General features: G+C 42.7%; 1 long non-coding RNA gene across 1 annotated transcript; it reads left to right on the top strand.

Moving 5' to 3' along the window:
• The first annotated feature begins 6924 nt into the window (after positions 1–6924).
• On the top strand, positions 6925–12809 carry LOC147655601 (uncharacterized). The gene is made up of 3 exons (XR_015275057.1): positions 6925–7391; positions 10100–10187; positions 10811–12809. It is a non-coding gene; the product is annotated as an uncharacterized LOC147655601 (long non-coding RNA).
• The last annotated feature ends 8100 nt before the right edge of the window (positions 12810–20909 follow it).

Raw genomic sequence — 20909 nt, 5'->3', positions numbered from 1 at the left:
TCATCCACTCCTCCAGGAAGAAAAGGTGGACAACTTATTCTATAAGCAGCTGGAGAATGTTTCAGGACCACCAGCCCTTGTTCTTGTAGGTGACTTTAACTTGCCATACATCTGCTGGGATCTTAATACAGCAGAAAAGAGGCAGTCCAGGGAGTTCTTAGTGTGTGGAGGACAGCTTTTTTGTCGCAGCTGGTGAGTGAGCCCACCAGGAGAGGAACGATGTTAGATCTGTTGTTTGCAAATACAGATGGGCTGGTGGGAGATGTGGTGGTTGGAGGCTGCTTGGGGCACAGTGATCATGAAATTATAGAGTTCTTGATATTTGGTGAAATCAGGAGGAACACCAATAACACTTTTACATTAGACTTTCAGAGGGCAGACGTCACCCTGAAAACTCAGCTTTTGAGCTTGCTGACATAGTTTTCTAAGACTTTCCCAGGACAGTAACTGTAAACATAGAGATAGGTATACATTCTTTCTGTTACACATCTTGTGATGGACATCTCTCATGGCCAGTGGAGTGGGAAAGTGTTATCCTGACCATCCAATCCCTGGCCGTGGTCAGAAACCTATAAATCCTGGGAGGAAAAATAAACTCTCTCTTCCTTTCACTACACCTCAAGCTGTGTCCGTGTGATCTATTCAGCACCAGCGGCAACAGGCAGACTTTGGCCTTTTTAGGAGACTTATTCAGAGACTTCCTCGGGAAGCAGCCCTTAAAAAAAATAAGAATCCAGGAAAGCTGGGCATGCTTTAAAACAGAGATCTTGAGGGCACAGGAACAGACTGTCCCTCTGTGTGCTGAAAGACAAGTCGATGAGGTAAACCTCCAGCCTGGATGGGCAAGGGGGTTTTGGAGGAATTTAGGAAAAAAAGAGGATGTATCATCTTTGGAAGGAGGGTCAGGTTTCTCAGGAAGTATTTAAGGGGGCTGCTAGAGCATGTGGGAAATCAGTTAGGGAGGCCAAAGCTCAGTTTGAACTTAAAATGGTGACTTTTCTAAAGGATAATAAAAAATGTTTCTACAAATATATTAATGGTAAAAGAAAGGGTAAGACCAACTTTTGTTATTAGATGAGGGACGGAAACTTAGTAACTGCAGATGAGGAGAAGATGGAAGTGCTCAATGCCTTCTTTGCCTCAGTCTTTAGTGGGAAAACAACTGGCCTTCAGAACAACTGTCCTCCTGAGTTGGTAGATGGTATCAGGGAGCAGAATGGTATCCCTCATTATCCAGGAGGCAGACAGAGAACTGCTGAGATGTTCGGATATTCATAAATCTATGGGACCACATGGGATCCATCCCAGGGTGATAAGGGAGATGGCAGATCAGCTTGTGAAGCTGCTTGCCATCATCTACCAGCAGTCCTGGCTCACTGGTGAGGTTCCAGATGATTGAAAGCCGGCCAATGTGACTCCCATTCACAAAAAGGGTGGGAAGGAAGATCCTGGTAATTATAGACAGTCAGCCTGACCTCAGTACCTGGTAAGGTAATGGAGCAGTTTATATTGAGTGTCATCACACAGCACTTATAGAATGGCCAGGGTATCAGACCCAGCCAGCATGGGTTTAGGAGAGGTAAGTCATGTTTGACCAACCTGATCTCCTTTTATGACCAGGTGACCCACCTGGTGGATGCAGGAAAGGCTGTGTCTATTTGGACTTCAGCAAGGCCTTTGACACTGTATCCCACAGCACACTCCTGGAAAAGCTGGCAGCCCATGGCTTGGACAGGAGTATTCTTTGCTGGGTTAAGAACTGGCTGGGTGGCCAGGCCCAGAGAGTGATGGTGAATGGTGCTGCATCCAGCTGGCAGCCAGTCACCAGTGGTGCTCCTCAGGGGTCTGTGCTGGGGCCTGCTCTGTTCAATATTTTTATTGATGACATGGATGAGGGAATTGAATCCTTCATCAGTAAATTTGCAGACGACAGTAAGCTGGGAGCATGTGTTGATCTGTTGGAAGGTAGGAGGGCTTTGCAGAGAAACCTGGAATGGTTGGATGGATGGGCAGAGTCCAACAAGATGAAGTACAATAAGTCCAAGTGCCAGGTCCTGCATTTTGGCCACAATAACCCCCTGCAATGTTATAGGCTGGGATGGTGTGGCTGGACAGTGCCCAGGCAGAAAGGGACCTGGGGGTACTGGTGGCAGCCAGCTGAACATGAGCCAACAGTGTGCCCTGGTGCTCCAGAAGGCCACTGGCATCCTGGCCTGGATCAGGAATAGTGTGGCCAGCAGGAGCAGGGAGGTCATTCTTCCCCTTGGTACTGGGCACTGGTGAGGCCACACCTTGAGTGGGCCAGTGACCAGTTCTGGGCCCTCAGTTTAGGAAGGACATTGAGACACTGGAGCATGTCCAGAGGAGGCAACAAGGCTGGTGAGGGGCTTCACAAGTCCTGTGAGGAACAGCTGAGAGAGCTGGGGTTGTTTAGCCTGGAGAAAAGGAGTGACCTTATCACTCTCTACAACTTCCTGAAAGGTGGTTGTAGTCAGGTGGGGGTTGATCTCCTTCACCAGATAGCAACTGACAGAACAAGAGGGCACAGTCTAAAGCGGTGCCAAGGGAAATATAGGCTGGATATTAGGGAAAAGTTCTTTACATAAAGAGTGATAAAGTACTGGAATGGTCTGCCTGGGGAGGTAGTCACCATCCCTGGATGTGTTTAGAAAAAGACTGGATGTGGCACTCAGTGCCATGATCTAGTTTTGGTGTTAGGGCATGGGCTGGACTCGATGATCTTGAAGATCTCTTCCAACCTAGTCATTCTGTGAATTCTGTAACTAAGGAAATGCTCCTGCCCTCATCTAAGGGCTTAAAACTGGGAGATGTATTCCTTGCCCTCAAAGCTGATGAGGAGTCAGGTATGCCTTCAGGCAAAGAATATGCTCCATCTGACCCTAAACCATGCAAGACTATGGGCATGAAATGGTGAGTACATGCAAACATGTGCCTCCCTGATGCAGGGGACAGAGGCACCCATCTCCTGATCTGACCATCACCCAGAGCGGTCTGCTGCCTGTGCCATGACTGGGGATGCCATGGAGGGATTGCTGATACTCTCCTCCAACCCTCTGGCCACTATCCTCAGCAAACCAGAGGAGGTGATTCTTCCCCTCTGCTCAGCACTGGTAAGGCCACACTGTTGGTCTGAGCTCCTCAGTGTAAGAATGATGAGGCATTGGTGCATTGGAGAAACTCCATATAAGGTCCAGGTAAAAAGATGACAGACTAGAGCATCTCTTAGGAAAGGCTGAGTGAACTGGGACTCTAGCCTGGAGATGAGAAAGCTCATGGTTGAACTTACCAATATGCGTATATAAATACCTGGAGGAAGAGTGTTAAGAAGATGAAGTGAGACACTTTACAGTAGTGCCTGGTGAGAGAATCAGAGCAAAGCATAAAAACTGAAACACAGCATGTTTCCTCTGAAGATCAGAAAACATATTTTAACTGTGAGGGTGACTGAGTGCTGGCACAGGTTGCCCAAAGAGGTGGTAGAGTTCCTGGAGATATTCAAAATGGAAATTGGAAATGGTCCTGGCCAGCTGACTCTAGCTGATTCTGTCTTGATAGGGGTGGGGAAAAGTTGGATGAGATTGTCATCAGAGGTCCCTTTCAATCTCAGCCCTTCTGTGATTCTTCCTATTTAACAACAGGGATTTCTGATGGCAATACTAGAAATGTCTAAATGTTACTGTGATATTTCACTTTAAGTTTTTCACTGCATCAGAAAAGTAAATTTGCAGAGTGGTACCTTGAAACGATACTCTAATGAGAATATGCTCATTACAGATGGAGCTTTCTGAACCTATTAATTGTAGAGAAAAGCATGTCTGAAAAAACAGTCCTCAGAGTATTTAAAAAACCTTTGCCTGATTATGGCACAAGCTTGGAGACAAGTCCAGAGGTACAGCGTCCCATGTAACATGTTATAGATGGCCACACCACATCAAATGGGCAGCCACTCAGCAGCCCCAGTGGCCTGGTCGTGGTTAGAAGAGTATTTTACACGTGTATTTTACGGTGATACACGTGTAATTTTAATTCAGAAGCTGGAAAGGAGGGTACATTGTGTGCCTAACTTAGAACACTGTGCACACACTCAGCCTAAAAGTTAAGGTGACCATATTGTCAGTGGTACAGTGAGTTTACTTTAATTTTGAGCAGATACCTGGGGCCAATATCAGAATGGAACCATGTCAGAAATATATACTTGATCCAGAAGCCAAATTATACATTTTTATCTGTTTTAAATTTATCTTCATATCATTATGCTCCAAAATTTTTCTGAAGAGGAAAAAATAGTGCTTGAGTCTTCTATTGAAGATTTCTTCTGTTTACAGGTATTAATGAAATAACCCCCACAGTAAATAAAAGATTTATTCCATTTCTTTGAGGAAAGTGAAGCAGCTTACAGTATGTGTTCCTCAGGTCATACAATATATTCATCTTCTTTTTAGAAATACAGATAAAACCTATCCACTAGCTACAAGCCTCCCATTCCTGAAAGTTCCTTGAAAAAATATCTGGATTAGGAGTCAAGCATTCTTTTATTCTACCAAAGCAAATCTTGCAACAGCAATACAGGCAAGGTTTGAATGGTGCTAATAAGCTAATCAGTGAACCTCCATTTCTCCTGATCTTTGATGTATTAAAACAATTGACATTAAGTTTCTGATTAATAAGCACTTGCTGAAATCCTCACTTTAATCAAGACCACTTGTTTTTTACTAATCTTGAATAAATGTTCTGATCACAGTTATTTAACATGCTTTTATTTAAAAACAACATAAAAGACTTTATTTAGGGTATTATTGAAAATATAACTAATTAATCTTAAATATTGTAACAATTCATTTCAACTACTCAAGGTATGATATTTCTTTACCGATATTAAAAGTGATTAGGATTTAACCTATAGTGTTAAAAAAACCAGTTATTACAACCAGCCACATCATATAAATGGTCATAACCAGCAGACTGACGGTCAAATTGGGTTGTTTGGCTGAACTGCTGCAGTATTGCCGTATTTCCACAGCAGCAAGTTTTCTTTCTGGTGCTGTTAATGTTTCCTTTGATTCTGATTGACTTCTAAAAGACTCTGATTGTCTTTTAGACATAATACTGTCTGCTTAAACTATGCTTAACAGTCTATAATGGCCGTTTCAAGCATTTTTTCCTTTCCATAATTTTTACGATGTGTTTAGGAATAGAATACAGTGCAGTGGATTAGAAAATACATTTAAGTCCAGCTGGGTATTAATTGGGAGTCTCGATACCTAGCCTGTTTCAAACCACAAGTATCTCTTTGAAAGGCAATCCTTTGTCTAATCCATCCTTTTACTCTGTGTTTGGGGGTGGAGGGCTCAAAATGCTTGCCTAAAGGTAAACATGGATGTTTGGGAAGTTGTCTCAGACCTGGATATCTGGAAAGCTGAGGGCTCCAGTCAGGGTTTGTGTGCTCATATGTGATGAGGTGAAAGGAGGGAGTGCTGCTGTGCATTGAGGCCCACAAGCAACATCTGTGAAGCCACTAAAACAGGTCAAGTCCTGTTTTCTGAGCTGAACTGACACAGCAGCATACACGCATACGGTTCTTCCCTCCCACCACCCAGAACCATGTGGCTGCCAGAATGACAGGAGCAGCCCCACTTGTACCTGTCCAGTGCTTGGCAGCGCTTTGGATAAGTGATGTGCTGGGGTCCATGCAGGAGCTTTGCAGGGATGGTGGCTGGCACTGAGTAGGGAAAATCATACTTCCAGATGCTGTGGATACTGAGGCTGTGTGGAGCTGGCAGTTTGGGAGCAGGCACAGCAGCCTGGTGCAGCCAGCTGCAGAAGAAAGATCAAGCAGAATGGGTTGATGAGGTGAATTAAACTGCTTGTTAAATAATTAAGCTCCCCAAGAAAGTACTGTTTAGTAAGAAGATGAAGAATGCTAGTGTTTGGGGGTGTTTTCTGTGTTTGTTTTGATTTGTTTTTTAACAGGGTGTCGTGGTTTTAAATCAATAACTAAGAAAATTACTTATTTCTTGCTGTGACATATGGATTAGAACAAGAGCAAAACAGGCATAAAACTTAAAAGGGAAAAAAAAAAGAAAGTTTATTGACAAATTACAATAATAAGAACACCAGAATAAACTTCAGAAAAACCTTTCCATCTCCTATCTACCCACTATTCCTTTGTTCACATGACAACAGAGACAAAAACTTTGGAACTTTGATGGTTAAAACAGTCCCAATTCTTGCTACAGTCTTTTCACCAGTCTTTGCAGAGAAACAGAAGTTTCTTCCTGTTAATTTATGGAGTTTCTCACAAGAAAACTATTTTTGTTATAGTTTTCCATTGCCCTAATGTTAGCTGCCCAGAGCTGCTATTATTAGAGTTCACTCCTCCCATTTTCACATCACTCTGAAGTGTGTATGAGCCATGAGTCTAGAGATAGCATTTTTAAGGATAAGTTATTCAAAGGCAAAAAAGTCTTCTTCATCTGTTTTTGTGAGCTTCACTAGAAAACAGTTTTCTCATTGCCTCTCAAGGCTTCAAATCTCCCAGCACTTCACTATACCATAGTTACTCTACTTTTTACTCAAATTTACACTTTGAACACTTTATTCCTCTCTAGATACTGTACCATGAATTAAAGGAGTTCTTTTCAGGACTTCATTGTCCATCTCCATAGTTTTAACAGAGAGATATTTCAGCTTAATTAAAGCATCTTCTTAATTCTCTACCTCTTCTGAAGCTTCTTTTCTTTCCTGTCACTGATAGTTTATAAAGTCTCTTTTCATGTTGATCACTATCTTTTTCTTTCTCTGGATAAAAAGATTAATCCGCAAGTCTCATCTGGGTAATGAAAGAGTTAAAATCTTGCCCAGGCTTTTTGTAGATGGTTCGGTGATCTCTGCCGAACAGGAACTGGAGCTGTCTGCGACGGAAGGTTCCTCATAGCTGCTCTGGAGAGTGTGGCTGTCTCTGCTTGCTGCAGGTCCTGAGCTTCTCTCCTTCTTCACTCGGCAGTTTCTAGTGAATTTAGGTACAGCAAAACCTGCAGCCGAGCCAGAGATCGGGCCCGGCTCAGCCCGGGCCCGAGGAAAACCTTCCCCAGGCCCCCCCCCATCTCCCAGCCGGGAGACGGGGCAGGCCCGACCCCATCCCCGCTCAGCCACATGGCCTGGGCAGGGACGGGAGGCCTGGAGCTCTGCCACCCTTCACAGCCAGGAAACAAAGAGAGCCCAGAGAGCTCTGGTTTTACACTTTAAGGTAGGGTTCATAAGTTGATCCTACTTTTCAATGGCCTAAACTGCTGTCAATTCTCAGCAATGACCGATAATTGGTCAGGAGAAAAGACTCCAGGCAGTTCCCAGCAACTCCAACTCCCTTAAAGGTAAAGTAACTCCATGGCACAGGGTTTTAATGTTCTCTATTTGTGCCACAAATTAGGATGGTGAAGTAAAATATTTTAGGAACTTCAATAACCTAGATGCCTTCTGGGGAAATTTTGGCATAATGTAAATTGTTAATAATACTGTAATGTGATCATAATAACAAGTAGGCATAGTAGGTTATTTTATAATATACCTCAAATTTTTTATTATATATTGTATATAGCTCCTGCTAAAGAGGGCATTCTGTCCTGAAGAATTTAAAATCTAAGGTTCTGTAATTTGCCATATATGGGTGCATTTCCTAATCTGTATGCACTGCCAATGCAGTCAGTGGCACGGGAGCAGTCAGTCACAGGCTATGGTTTTCCTAGAGCAGAACTGAAAATTGCCTGTTAGGACCCAGTGCTCTTTTTTTTTTTTTTTTTTTTTTTTTTTCTTTTTTTTTTTTTCTTTTTTTTTCTTTTTTTAATTTAGCTAATATGTCTTATTTTTTTGTAAAGATAAGGCAGCTTTCACTTTAGGAATTACAGGGCAGTGTAGAGCAGCTCCCATAACTCACTGTGATTGCCAAATGAATACTGTTGTGATGAGTCTCTAAATCCCAGAAGGTTTCTGGGATATTCTGTGCCTCTCCCTAAATATGTAAATGGTTATTTACAAACAGCAACCACACTGAGTACAGAGAAATGATCAATTCACCAAAAGTGCTTGTAGCTTCTGCCCTCTGACTGGACAGACAGTAGCCCCTAAAATACTGATCTTACTAGTAGTCCAAAAATTGTCATTAGGAAATAATTTTCATAATTTGGTTGTACCAACTTTACTGCAGGATGAATGTCTAAGAGAAGTCATGCATTTTGTTTGTTTGTAGTGGCTAATGTTGTTGAAGGCCCAGCACTCTGCATTCTTTTATGCAAACAGCCCAGTGGCAGTAGAATTTTGTCATGTGTGACCTGATGTTTTATTTGTCAGTTTTTAAATTTGCAATTGCACTTTGCTAGACTGTCACTCCAGCTTAACACCAACTGAATGAAGCCTCTCTTGGAAAGAACAAAGAATGAGCCAGTGAGGATGGTGTCTTTCAGGGCTTTCAGTGGCAGACAAAACCAAAGCAGTCCTTGCTCAGCAGTGGCGTTTATGGCCTCTGCTTCATGGTCCTTCAGTTGACTCCCTTGTTTTCCTGCCTGTGTGAAAACTGTACAGTCAAATCCCACAAGAACCATGAACACTTCTTTGCATATTTTGGGATACAGGGCACATCTGCACAGGAAAGTTTCTTTCCCAGCTGTCTAGTCAAACAGTTTATGATATGGAAGAATAAACTCTATTTATTGCTGCTGTTGTAGATAGCACCAATTACAATACCCCTTGGGAATCCCCATCTTTCATCACTCAAAAGCCCACTCTGTTTACTTCTTTTCTTATTCTTTTAAAAGAGATTACTTTTACCTTCTTCCCCCCTGCCCCAGGAAAACTTGAGTAAATGGTATTTCCACCATATTAAGTATTCCATGCAGCTATAATGCAAAAATAAAAATTACTTTGTGGGATTTTCCACTAGCTCTGAATGTACATAGCTTAAAACACAAGACATGAGGAAAGAAAAGTAGTGTCTTGATTTCTCACTGAGTTTTTTGTTAATCTATTGTGTATTGTAAGGTTTTTTGCTGTTCTAGAGGTGTGTGAGATGCAGCAACACATCATATTGATTCTCTTTTAACATTGGGTATCATAAGACTTCTTCAAAACTAAATTGCTACTAGCTAACCTAAATCAGGACTGTGCTTTGAGGAAACCAATTCCCCAGCAAGTGTGGGTGTAGCCTCTTGAGGCAGTTCTTCCTCTTTGTCCATCTGCCACCTACCTCAGCCCACAGTCTGCTTTATTTTCAGCTGGAAAATAAGGAACTTCAAAACTTAGATAGCAAAATAGTCAAATGTATTTTGAAATAAGTAAGCCACTAAAGCAGCAACTTAAAAAAGTCATCAAGTTGGTCATAGCAGCTTCAAAAGTGCAAAAAATTTTGTATTCTTTGTGCTATTTACAGGTGAGATAATAATTCCAGGGCAAGTTTACCTTCCAACACAACCAGTGAAAAGTACACAAAGCAACATACATAGCTTACACTGTATGCATTCAAAAGAAAATAAAGAGTTAAGATGATGAATGGTTAAAAGTTGGTTCCTCCATGGTCTTTTCATACAAGTATAGGTATAATACCAATCTCTCTTTCCTCTGAAAAATATACTGCAATTTACTTTGTACTACATGGTGACAAGTGGTATCTCATTCTTTCTGTGCACATATATGAACAAGGGATAAAAACATTCTTTCCTACATTGACTTTTTTCTCTCTTTTATAATTTGGAAGTTATTTGTACTGCTAAATATGTAGAAGACAAGATTTGAGTGCTACTTTTACTGTGCAATATTTTACTTTCTTCTTTGACTGCTTTTTTCCTTGCCCCAAGTCAGTTCACCCAGTCTCATTTACTACCAACATATCTCCTTTTCAGTGTGAGATTACCAGAATGCTACTCCATGTGGAGCAGCATGGGAGGAGTAGACTGACAGCACTTTAACTCCTTATGTAATGAAGAATCTACTCATTTGCAAAAATGATAACGATATTTATTGTCTATTTGTCTATTGTCTATTATGATAGTTAATGTTGCCCAAGAACTGAAAAAGCATGTGTTATTTACAGATATTCATGGTGGTTTTATTTGGAGCTGCAAAGGGAGGTGTAACCCACCTGCATCTGAGGCAGTGCCCCCCAGGGGAGTTCCATACAGGTCAGACTGAATTCTGATCCCAACTCTGCTGCCTACCTGCATCACTACTGTCAGCAGTCTCTCTGGATTTCCTCTCCATTTGTCAAATAATATTAATTGCATTCATATTTTCTTTCCTGCTATGAAGATTAGAAGGGTAAAGCTAAGCCTGTCAGTAAGTGGCTTGGCTGGCATGTTGTTAAGAAACTATTTTGATGGTTTTGTGTCAGTCTTCTTTAGCAATGCATGGTCAGGTAGGCATCTCCCTGATCTCCCATGACCCTTCTCCAAGGCCATAATCTCATTGGCTCATCCATTTTGCTGCTTCTTTGAATTTCACTGGCAGTATTTTGCAGAGGGTCAAGGAACCCTGTCATCAACACCTTGCACAGAAGAGCAGCACAGCTATCTTATTGTCTACAAATCACATATGAGATAGAGAAAGGAGAACAGACAGTACTTGACCACAAGCATTGTTATCCTCTAAAGGCTTTTCATTTTAAAAAATCCCACCCAAGTGATTTATAACATTGCTTCCCCCACCCCCCAGAAGCTTGTTTCTTGATGCTGCTCTCAGATTTCTACATGACATTTTTTTTGCCATTTTCCTTTTTAACCTCACTTGGGATTTTTTTCTTTTGCAGTTAAGGGAATCTGTGACCCCCTTAACATAGGCACGGTGGTGCTAGTTACCTGGATAACACTGGGCTAAAGCTGAAACACAGAGCTACAAAGACACTGTGCTCTACCAGCTAAAAGCAAGAACTTCCATGCATACCTTGGAATGTTGTCTTCCTGTTGGTTGGTCATATGGTATCATGAACTCCAGGATATCATCTGCCTGAGTATAGAAATAAATATTACTGATGAAAGTTTAGTATTGAGCTAAATTGTACTTACAAGTTTCTAACACTGAAGTTTCCACAGCCCCTCTGACTTCGGTTTATTCTGGATTCATGCTGGTTTTGAAAGACATTGTTCAATCTAGGCATATATCTCCTGCAGAGGCCTTAAAAATGCTGTACAGAATGCAAGAAGTACTTGCATGATTACTTGTTGGTCTTCTTCATTTATCTCAAATTTACACAATCATGTGCTGTATTGCACAGCAGTCTTGAGTCTATTGCCACAGGCTTGAGTTCAGTTCATGGTCCACTGTAAACCCCAGAAACTGTTCTTCAACACTTCCTAACTATTTGGTCCCGACTTGTACTCCTGAAATTGATTACTCCTGCCCAAGGGGAGTGTTTTTTACTTGTCTTGACAAAATTTCATCTTTTTTTTTTTTTTTTTTTACTGCGTGTTCCTCCAGTTTTCTGAACTTCAAGTTCTGCCTCTCGTATATTTGTAGGAAAGAGGTAAAATCAGTGATATACTGAATAGGGTAACATTAACCTCACATCCTTAGGAAACTGGTAAAAATTTCAACAAGAAGAGAATTCAAGACTTGGCATGTTGCACTGACTGTCCTACATTAGCAGTAGGAAGGAAAAGTAGTGACTACAAACTTCATTCAAAAGTTGTGCCCTCCATCACAATCAGTCATAGCTGAGTCCTGTTTTTGTTCTTGGTTGCCCATGCAGCCCAAATCTCTCCCAAGTATCTTGGAACATGAGAACTTGGTGGGCTGCACCCAGCTGTGCTCCAGCATCTGCTGTTAGGATGTGTCTCTTTCCATTGATTTGAACTATAAAGCTAGGTCTGCTGGAAGCTGAGTGTGCATTTCTGGTTTGCTAGATCAGGGCCTTATTCTTTAGATGAGATATGCACACAGGAATACAAGTAAGGTGAACTGCAACCAGATTTTCCTATCTTCTAGTAAGGAGGACAAACCAAGCATTTCTTGTTTATACACCTGTGTTGACAGACCTCAGTACATAAGTTACATAAGTTCACTATTGGTGCTTGAACAGAAATTCATGCTTTTCATAAAGGCACTCATAGTAAACTTGCAGAATAAGGAGGTTGTACTTTTTAACCTTGTTTTTAACAGAAACATCATTTACAGTCATATTTGTATATTTGATAATGATTCCAGTATTAGCAGCAGTTATTTTTGCCTGTTTGTTTGGAAGACTCTAATGGCTTAGTCCAGTTGAGTTCATTTCATAGCTTTCCCTATCAGTGGGGCCATATGTTATCCACTCACTTCTTTTTCTCTCCCTGATTGGTTTTACACAGGCCCTTTAGATCATTTCAATTAGGGTAGTTTGTAAAAGAACATACTATAATCTGCAGTTGTGTCATGTGTGTGTTGTCCCTGTCCCACCCCCTTTGTCTCCCCACAATTATATGGAAAACATTCCATGATGAAGAATGTTGTTGAATTTACCAGGCTTGGTGGAAAAAGATTCTGTGGGGATTTTCTCCAAAGCTGGAGGATTTCTGCAGGTAAGCCTATAAAACCTGCAGAAGACAGTAACGAAAAAAATGTAAAAATATGAGAAAGGAATAGAAAAAAAAAGCTAAAATTTTTGACACTTTAATCATACTGTTGACCTTTTATATATATCTGTGCAGATATTCATGAATATATATATATGTATATATAAACACTGTTGACCTTTCAAGCCTATACATAAATAATATATAATGTATAAATATACATTTATATGCGTGTGTAATAAAAAAATATCTATCTCACTTCCTTGAGGATTTTTTCTTTAATTTAAAAATTTCTGGCTTCCAATTCACAGAGGTCATGAGTGAGGCTGGAGAAATAGAAGGGGAATGAAGAAAATTCCTAGAAGCCTCTTGAAATATATCTCCAGACAGATGAATGTGAAGGCCTCTTTTGCTTCTGGAAATTATGTGTTGGGTTGGTTTTTTTAACATATAATTTCAGACTCTGAGCAAGAGTTAGAGAATGGTGAAATGGGGAATTGCTGATGGCGGGAGGATTTTGGAAGCAATAGTTCAGAAGCAGGGCAATGTCAATCTGGAGGAACCCTGTCTTACTTCCCATGTAATTTTGTCATAATGAACAGAATACTGTGGAATCCTTTGGGTTTTAAATAAATCTAATTTCAGATTGGGGTGGGCAGACAAATTCTAATATCATCTATGTTTTTGCAACAGTGTTGCAATAGGCTACACTATTGTGAAGTGAGAGGAATGATGAGCTTGTCTTTACAAACAAGCTGTGGGTCAGTTGATAAGATGTAGCTATCAGTGAGAGACGACAGAAACAATGGGATGGATTCCAGTAAAAGATCAAAGAGGCACTGAAAGAACACTATGAATTCCATAAAAGTTAAGAAGGGATTATGCATTGGGGGTGGGGGGAAGGTACCCCAGGTGTCAGGCGTTCCGGGAAGCCTGTACCTCTCAAGTACCTCAGCCTATGGGGAAAGGGAGAAGGGACAAGCGGCCGGGAATTAGGATAAAAAGGAGGCTGCGCCCTCCAAAAATTTGAGAGACCCCAGGGGAATGCCCCATGGCCTCTCCCTTTATTCGAATAAAGAAAAAGGACTCCTCTGTCTCCTTTTTGGACATAAACCTCTGGTGTTCATGGATTAATTTTCCTGACAATTTTTGGGGGCTCGTCCGGGATATTTCCACCGTCCGGGGCGGCGGGCAGCGAGCGGAGCTGAAGGCGCGCCTCACCCAGTTTCGGTGATCAGCTCCCCTTGGTGGCGGCCGGCACCGGGCAATCGATTGGGTTCCCGAGACTGTCCAGGAGACAGACGAGAGGCGGACCAGGGGGGTCCGTGAAGAGTCCACAGGGAAGGACCACTGAAAACCTCACCGGTGAGTAAAATGAGATCTTCGGGGAGCAAGCCTGGAAGGGCACCCAGGGAGGGTAGCACAGGCAAACCTGGGAGGGCACCCATGGAGGGTAGCACAGGTCAAACAGAGCACCCATGGAGGGTTGCAAGGGTACAGCCGGGAAGGGGTCCTGGCAAAAGGGATGACGATCCCACAATACCCCCGGAGAGTCCCTTGGGGAGAATGCTGAGATCTTGGGACAGATTATGCATTCACCCAGAAGTCACTATGGAGATGATGGTAAAATATTGTTATTATGTATGGCCAGAGTATAAGTTGCCGAATGGACTTATATGGCCATCTTATGGAACAGATAGAATTCATTTGTGCCGAATTCTGTGGAAGTATCTAGAGGAGAATTAGAAAGGATGAATTGAAAGGGAATGTAGATTGATATGGTTTAAACAAGCAACAGGAGAAATCTATGTGTTAAGAAAAAAAGGAGAAGAGGAAAAAAGGGGAGAAGAGGAAAACGGTGAAGACTGGGATGTTTTTCAGCACCTTCCCCCGTCTTGTCCTCCGGTGTTACCAGCTGACCCAGGGCCAGCTGCAGATGCCCTGTATCCTCACCTTCCAGGACAAAAGGATCAGGGAAATGCTGTTCCTACAGCTCCACCTGAAAATAACAATGGGGGGGGGGGGGCGGGGGGGGGGGGAGCAGCATATCATATCACCCCCTAGGACTAGAAGAGGAACTCAATTTAGAGCATCAGAAGCTCCCCGGACCCAAGGGACAGGGGTCCATCAAATGCCACTCCGCCAAGTCCCTTTGGGAGGTCAAGGGGGAGGATTTGGGTTTGTAGTTATACCACTTACTACCCAGGATATAAGAGGATTAAAAAAAGAATTACCACCATACTTGGATGATCCCATAGGGGTGGGGGAAAAGATAAAAGAATATTTGAGAAATGCAGATTATACCTGGAAAGATTGGGATTTTCTTTTGGGGATTTTGTTTGGGCCATCAGAGAAACGAATGATTTTGCAAAAAGCTCGGCAGCTGTGGGAGGATGAACATCCACAGGCAGTGGGGGGGGCTGGACCTAATGTACCTACAGTAGATGATGCCATCCCACAGGTGGACCCCCAGTGGGATCCAAATAACCAGGCCAGCCTAGCTCGCCTCCGTGATTACCGTGCTTATTTGATTAGGGCAATCAAATCAGCAGCTCCTAGAACTAACAACATAGCTAAGGCTATGTCGTTAGAACAAGAGAAACATGAAAGCCCCTCTCATTGGTTAGAGAGGATTAGGGATGCCTTGCGGAAGCATGGGGGGATGGACCCTGAAGGACCAGCCTTTGACACATTGTTGAAAGTACAATTTGTTACTAAGGCTTGGCCTGACATAAGGAAAGGAGTACAAAAAGATCAAGAGTGGCAGAATAAGCCTCTAGAAGAATTGGTGAGAAAAACACAGCAAATATATGTAAGAAGGGATGAAGAAAAAGTAAGAGCTAAGGCAAAGATGATGGCAGAGTTTTTGCAGCCCCAAAAGAATAAACCACAAGGTCCAAGGGGTCCCCCGGGGCAGAGGGGATGGGGTCGGCCACAAGGAGGTGTCCAGGGCATTCCCCCCTCGACAGGGGAGAACCGACCCAAACAGCTGCTGGGGAGGAACCAATGTGCCATCTGCAGGAAAGAAGGGCATTGGAAAAAGGAATGCCCACAGAAAGAGCTGGACCCACAAGAGGAAGAAGTCCAGAGGATAATGGAAATGGATTGTTAGGGATGTCAGGGGCTTCCATTATACCAGGGACCCACCACTCAGGAGCCCTTGATAACTTTTAAGGTGGGTCCGGATCGAGAGGAGGTGTGTTTTCTAGTAGACACAGGTGCCTCTCGATCCACCTTAAATTTTATACCTAAAGGAGGGAAATTGTCAAAAAGGTCATTGGTTATTCAAGGAGTAAGTGGAAAAGATGAGCGAGTGCATTTTATTCAACCGCTGTTAATAGATATGGGGGACAAGTTTGAAATGCATGAGTTCCTGTTTGTTCCTAATTGTGATTGTAATTTACTAGGGAGAGATTTGATGGCAAAAATGGGAATGCAAATCAGTATTATAAAAAATGACACTGAGTCCAGCACTTTAATATCTTTGTGTAAAATGTCTGAGAGAGCTTATGCTGAAATAGATCCGGAAGTGTGGGCAGCCCCGGGGAAATATGGAAAATTAGACATAGAGCCTCTCCAAATTACTTTGAAGCAACCAGGACAAGTTGTGTCAAAAAAAACAATACCCTCTTTCAAGGGAGGGAAGGAAGGGGTTACAGCCTATCATTGAGTCCCTGCTAAAGGCAGGTCTGTTGGAACCGTGCATGTCTCCTTATAACACCCCTATCCTGCCAGTTAAGAAACCAGATGGAACCTACAGAATGGTGCAAGATTTAAGAATAATAAATAAAATTGTCAAATCAAGGCATCCCACAGTTCCGGATCCCTATACAATCCTGAACCAGGTCCCCTCCTCACATCAGTACTATTCAGTACTGGATTTAAAAGATGCTTTCTGGGGGTGTCCGATTACAGAAGAGAATAAACAGTATTTTGCCTTTGAGTGGGAACAAGAGGAAGGAGGTAAAATGGTAAAACAGCAATTGACCTGGACAGTCCTCCCACAGGATTATACAGAGTCACCTGTTTTGTTTGGACAAGCTTTGCAAAAAATACTAAGAGAATTTACTCCACCCTCCGGGGTTAAGTTGTTGCAGTATGTGGATGATTTACTGTTATCAGGGGAACAAGAGGAGATGGTTGAAAGAGCTACTGTGAAACTGCTTAATTTTCTTGCTAAAAAAGGACTTAGAGTGTCTGAAAAGAAAGCACAGTTAGTAGAGAAACAGGTCAAATATTTGGGGCATATTTTAACTGGAGGGTTACGGTGTATTGATCCAGAAAGAATACAAGGAATTCTACAAGTACCATTACCCCAAACAAAAAGGGAATTACGACAGTTTTTAGGGTTGGTGGGATACTGCCGAGTGTGGATAGAAGACTTTTCTGTTGTGACCAAACCTTTATATGGCTTTTTAACACAAGACAGTCCTAATGTTGTGGTATGGACACCCGAAGGAGAACAAAGTTTTAAAAAATTAAAAGACAAATTGGTTAAGGCCCCAGTCCTAGCTCTCCCAGATATAGAAAAAGAATTTGAATTATATGTAGATGTTACACAGGGACATGCAAAAGGAATTTTGGTTCAGGAGCATGGGGGAACACAAAGACCGGTTGCCTATTTTTCGAAACTGTTAGACCCGGTAGCCAGAGGCTGGCCCTATTGTCTGCAGAACTGTGCAGCCACAGCTCTGATGGTGGCTGAGGCCCGAAAGCTGACAAGGGGGGGTTATCTGATTGTTAAAGTTTCACACCAGATTAAAGCGTTGTTAACTGAGAGAGCCTCTAAGTGGATGACCAGCTCTCGGTTACTACAGTATGAATTCTGTCTATTAGAACAGGAGGATTTAGAATTTAAAAGCAAGGAAAGTTTTAACCCAGCCTCCTGTTTGAATGGCCCTGAGGAAGGGAGCCAAGGAAAATTGTATTCAAGTAATAGATCTACAAACTAGGGCAAGGAATGATCTGAGAGACATCCCGTGGCCTGAGGGGGAAAACGTGTTTATTGATGGGTCTTCTAAGGTGATAGAAGGAAGACGATTTACAGGATACTCTGTCGTGAGTGGAAAGCAATTAAAGGAAGGGGGGAGGTTACCGGCCACCTGGTCAGCTCAGACGGCCGAGCTGTATGCCCTCGTGAGAGCTTGTGAGTTATACCAAGACAAGACAGTAAATATTTTTACTGATTCTAAATATGCATATGGTGTGATACACGCATTTGGGAAACTGTGTGAAGAGAGAGGTTTATTAACCTGCAGAGGAAAAACGTTGGCTCATGAGAACTTAATCTCCCACCTATTGGAGGTGGTGAATTTACCAAAAAAGGTAGAAATAATACACATCAAGGGACACCAAGCAGGGTGCTCGGAAGAGGCAGTAGGAAATAGACTGGCTGATGAAGAAGCTCGGAAAGCTGCACTGTTGCCAGAAATCTCTAAGTTACTTCCCTTGCTCCCAGTAACTGCCCCCTTGCCAGAGAAGCTGTCTTTTCCACCAGAAGAACTTGACATAGTTAAAAAGAGTGGGGCAGAAGAAAGAGGGGGTAATTGGTTTACAAGAGATGGTAAGCAGTGGATACCGAAAGCTTTAGCCTCACAACTGCTAAAACAGCTCCACGAAGGGAGTCACTGGGGCTCCCGAGGGATAGCAGAAGCCTTCCTCAAAATGTATGCTGCTGTGGGTCTTTTTGTTCTGGCAAAACGAGCTGTTGATGGTTGTTTGATTTGTGCTAAGACAAATAACAAAGTTACAAAGAAACTGGCCAGGGGCGGGAGGCCTTGGGCTGTACGTCCCTTCCAGAGGTGCCAAGTGGATTTTACTGAGATGCCCCGAGTGGGGAGATTTAAATACCTTTTGGTAATAGAATGTCAATTAACAGGGTGGCCAGAAGCCTTCCCAGCTGTTTCAGCAACTACAGGGTCAGTTATTAAAGTATTTTTAGAACAAATAATCCCAAGATATGGGATGGTGGAAGCGATAGACTCAGATAGAGGAACTCATTTTACTGGAAAAGTTCTTAAAGGAGTAATGACTGCTTTAGGGATACAATGGAACCTCCACACTCCCTGGCATCCCCAAAGCTCAGGCCGGGTTGAACGGATGAATGGAGAAATAAAAAAACATCTTCTGAAGCTAGTGATAGAAACGAAAATGCCATGGCTGCGGCTCTTACCACTGGCTTTAGCAAGAATCAGGGCCAGACCCAGGGAAGATATTCAACTGTCTCCTTTTGAATTGATGTTTGGAATTCCTTATCCTTGTAATTCTCAGCCTGGGGCGGGGGTAGAGATAAGTGATGTATATCTAAAACAGTATGTGGCTCGGATACTGTCTCTTGTGAAATCTCTTCGACAGGAAGCTCAGCTGACACAGACCCTGCCTTTGGACTTCGCTGTGCATCGTATCCAACCAGGAGACTGGGTCCTAGTTAAGGAGTGGAAAGAAGCACCCCTGGTGGCTAAGTGGCGTGGACCTTTCCAAGTGTTGCTGACCACAGAAACAGCCGTCAAGACAGCTGAACACGGGTGGACACATCACACTCGAGTCAAGGTCGCTAAAGCTCCAGAGGTTTGGACATCTCAGCTGGAGGAGAAGGATGGGAAGCCGCGACTGACACTCCGCAGGAGTGGACTGGAGCAGTAGCTGGTGCGTCGACATCGGGGGAAGCCCTGAGTGCCTACCCACAGACTGCCTGCTGAAATAGTCTGGGCATCCCTACTCTCAAATCTCCAGCCACTGGGGGCCAATCCATGCTGTCATTGCTTTCTTTATGATAAGCTGTTTTTGTGCTTTTCACTTGCCACAAGTGGTGTAGAAGACAATGTGAAATTGAAAATTAGAAATTAGGTTATAACACTATTAGAATGTTTCTCTTAATAATTTTAGCTTTATATTTTCAGTTAAGTTGGGGTCTAAAGTGGGAAAATAATTTTTTTACTTTAGGAGAACAAGTAGCAAAGACCTTTAAACTTAGAAACTGCTGGGTCTGCGGAGGGCCAGGGGGATCTGAAAGCTGGCCATGGGTGGCCAGCCCAGTCGAGCCTAAATGGTGGGTTAGCACCCTGAGTGAAGTCCATAATGGAACTGGATTTTGGGACAAAGAAGGAAGTCCATGGCAGCTTCATTCTTCTGAAAGAGGCATTTATTGCTTAAACAGAACAGGAAGCACATATGTGGGAAAGAGCGTTTGTGACTGGACTTTATCTTTGGGTTTAGATTGTTGGACCCCCAACTGCCCTCCTTATGACTGTTCCAGATATAGAGGCAGATGGAATCAAACGCATGTTAAGCTCACTAATGGTAGCTGGGTAAGGTGTTCCTTCTATAATTACCAAAAAGATTTTGAAGGCTGTAAAGCAGTGGGGAAGGATAAGTTTTTTGACCCTTTATTTTTAAGCTGCCCCCGGGATAATTCCACAAGTCAGACACATGTTGTCCGAGACTATCAGTGGAAATGGCAACACCGGAATGGAACTAGAACCCTTTTTAACAGGTTCTGGTCCAGATATAATAAAACAGATCTGGGATGTGATTGCAAGTGGAAACCTCATGTAGGAGCTTGGAAATGTAAATATTGTGATTCTTATGGCGAGGCAACTATTGTGGGTGGACCACTAGGCCCTGGAAGCAAGCTGTATTTTGACCCACCAGTTGATGATGAAAATTGGAAAGGTCCCTTCGCTAATGAGACCTGGGCTCTAAAGGGGCATTACTGGATTTGTGGTCAAAATGCTTACCGCAGGCTACCCCCAAACTGGTCAGGAATATGTTATGTGGGGTATATTAGACCATTGTTCTTTCTGCTACCACAAGTTCAAGGAAATCAGTTAGGAATCAAAGTATATGATGATCTAATTAGAGAGAAGCGGTCCATTGATACATCCCTGGTTGGAAGGAGCACCCAAAAGTGGAGAAAAGATGAATGGCCACCTGAACTGATCATACAACACTATGGACCAGCTACCTGGAACCCAAATGAATTAATATCAGGTGCCAGAGAACCCATTTATAATCTAAATCGGATAATTAGGTTGCAAGCTGTCTTTGAAATAATAGTCAACCAGACAGCTACAGCTCTTGACCTTCTTGCTGACCAGTCTACTCAGATGAGAAATGCAATATTTCAACATCGGATGATATTAGACTATTTATTAGCAAAAGAAGGGGGGGTGTGTGGAAAATTGAATGACTCAAACTGCTGTTTGCAAATAGATGACAATGGAAAAATGGTAAAACAAATAACAAAAGGAATAAGAAAGTTAGCCCATGTACCGGTCCAAACATGGAAAAGATGGGAATGGGACATGTTTTCATGGTTACCTGGTGGCCTATGGGTCAAACAAATGCTTTTTTTCCTCT

This window comes from Cyanistes caeruleus, chromosome 1, assembly GCF_971803275.1.
Source record: "Cyanistes caeruleus chromosome 1, bCyaCae1.hap1.1, whole genome shotgun sequence".
Classification (NCBI taxonomy): Eukaryota; Metazoa; Chordata; class Aves; order Passeriformes; family Paridae; genus Cyanistes; species Cyanistes caeruleus.
Note: the sequence above shows the minus strand (reverse complement) of the source record. Positions and strands in the feature narration are given on the sequence as shown.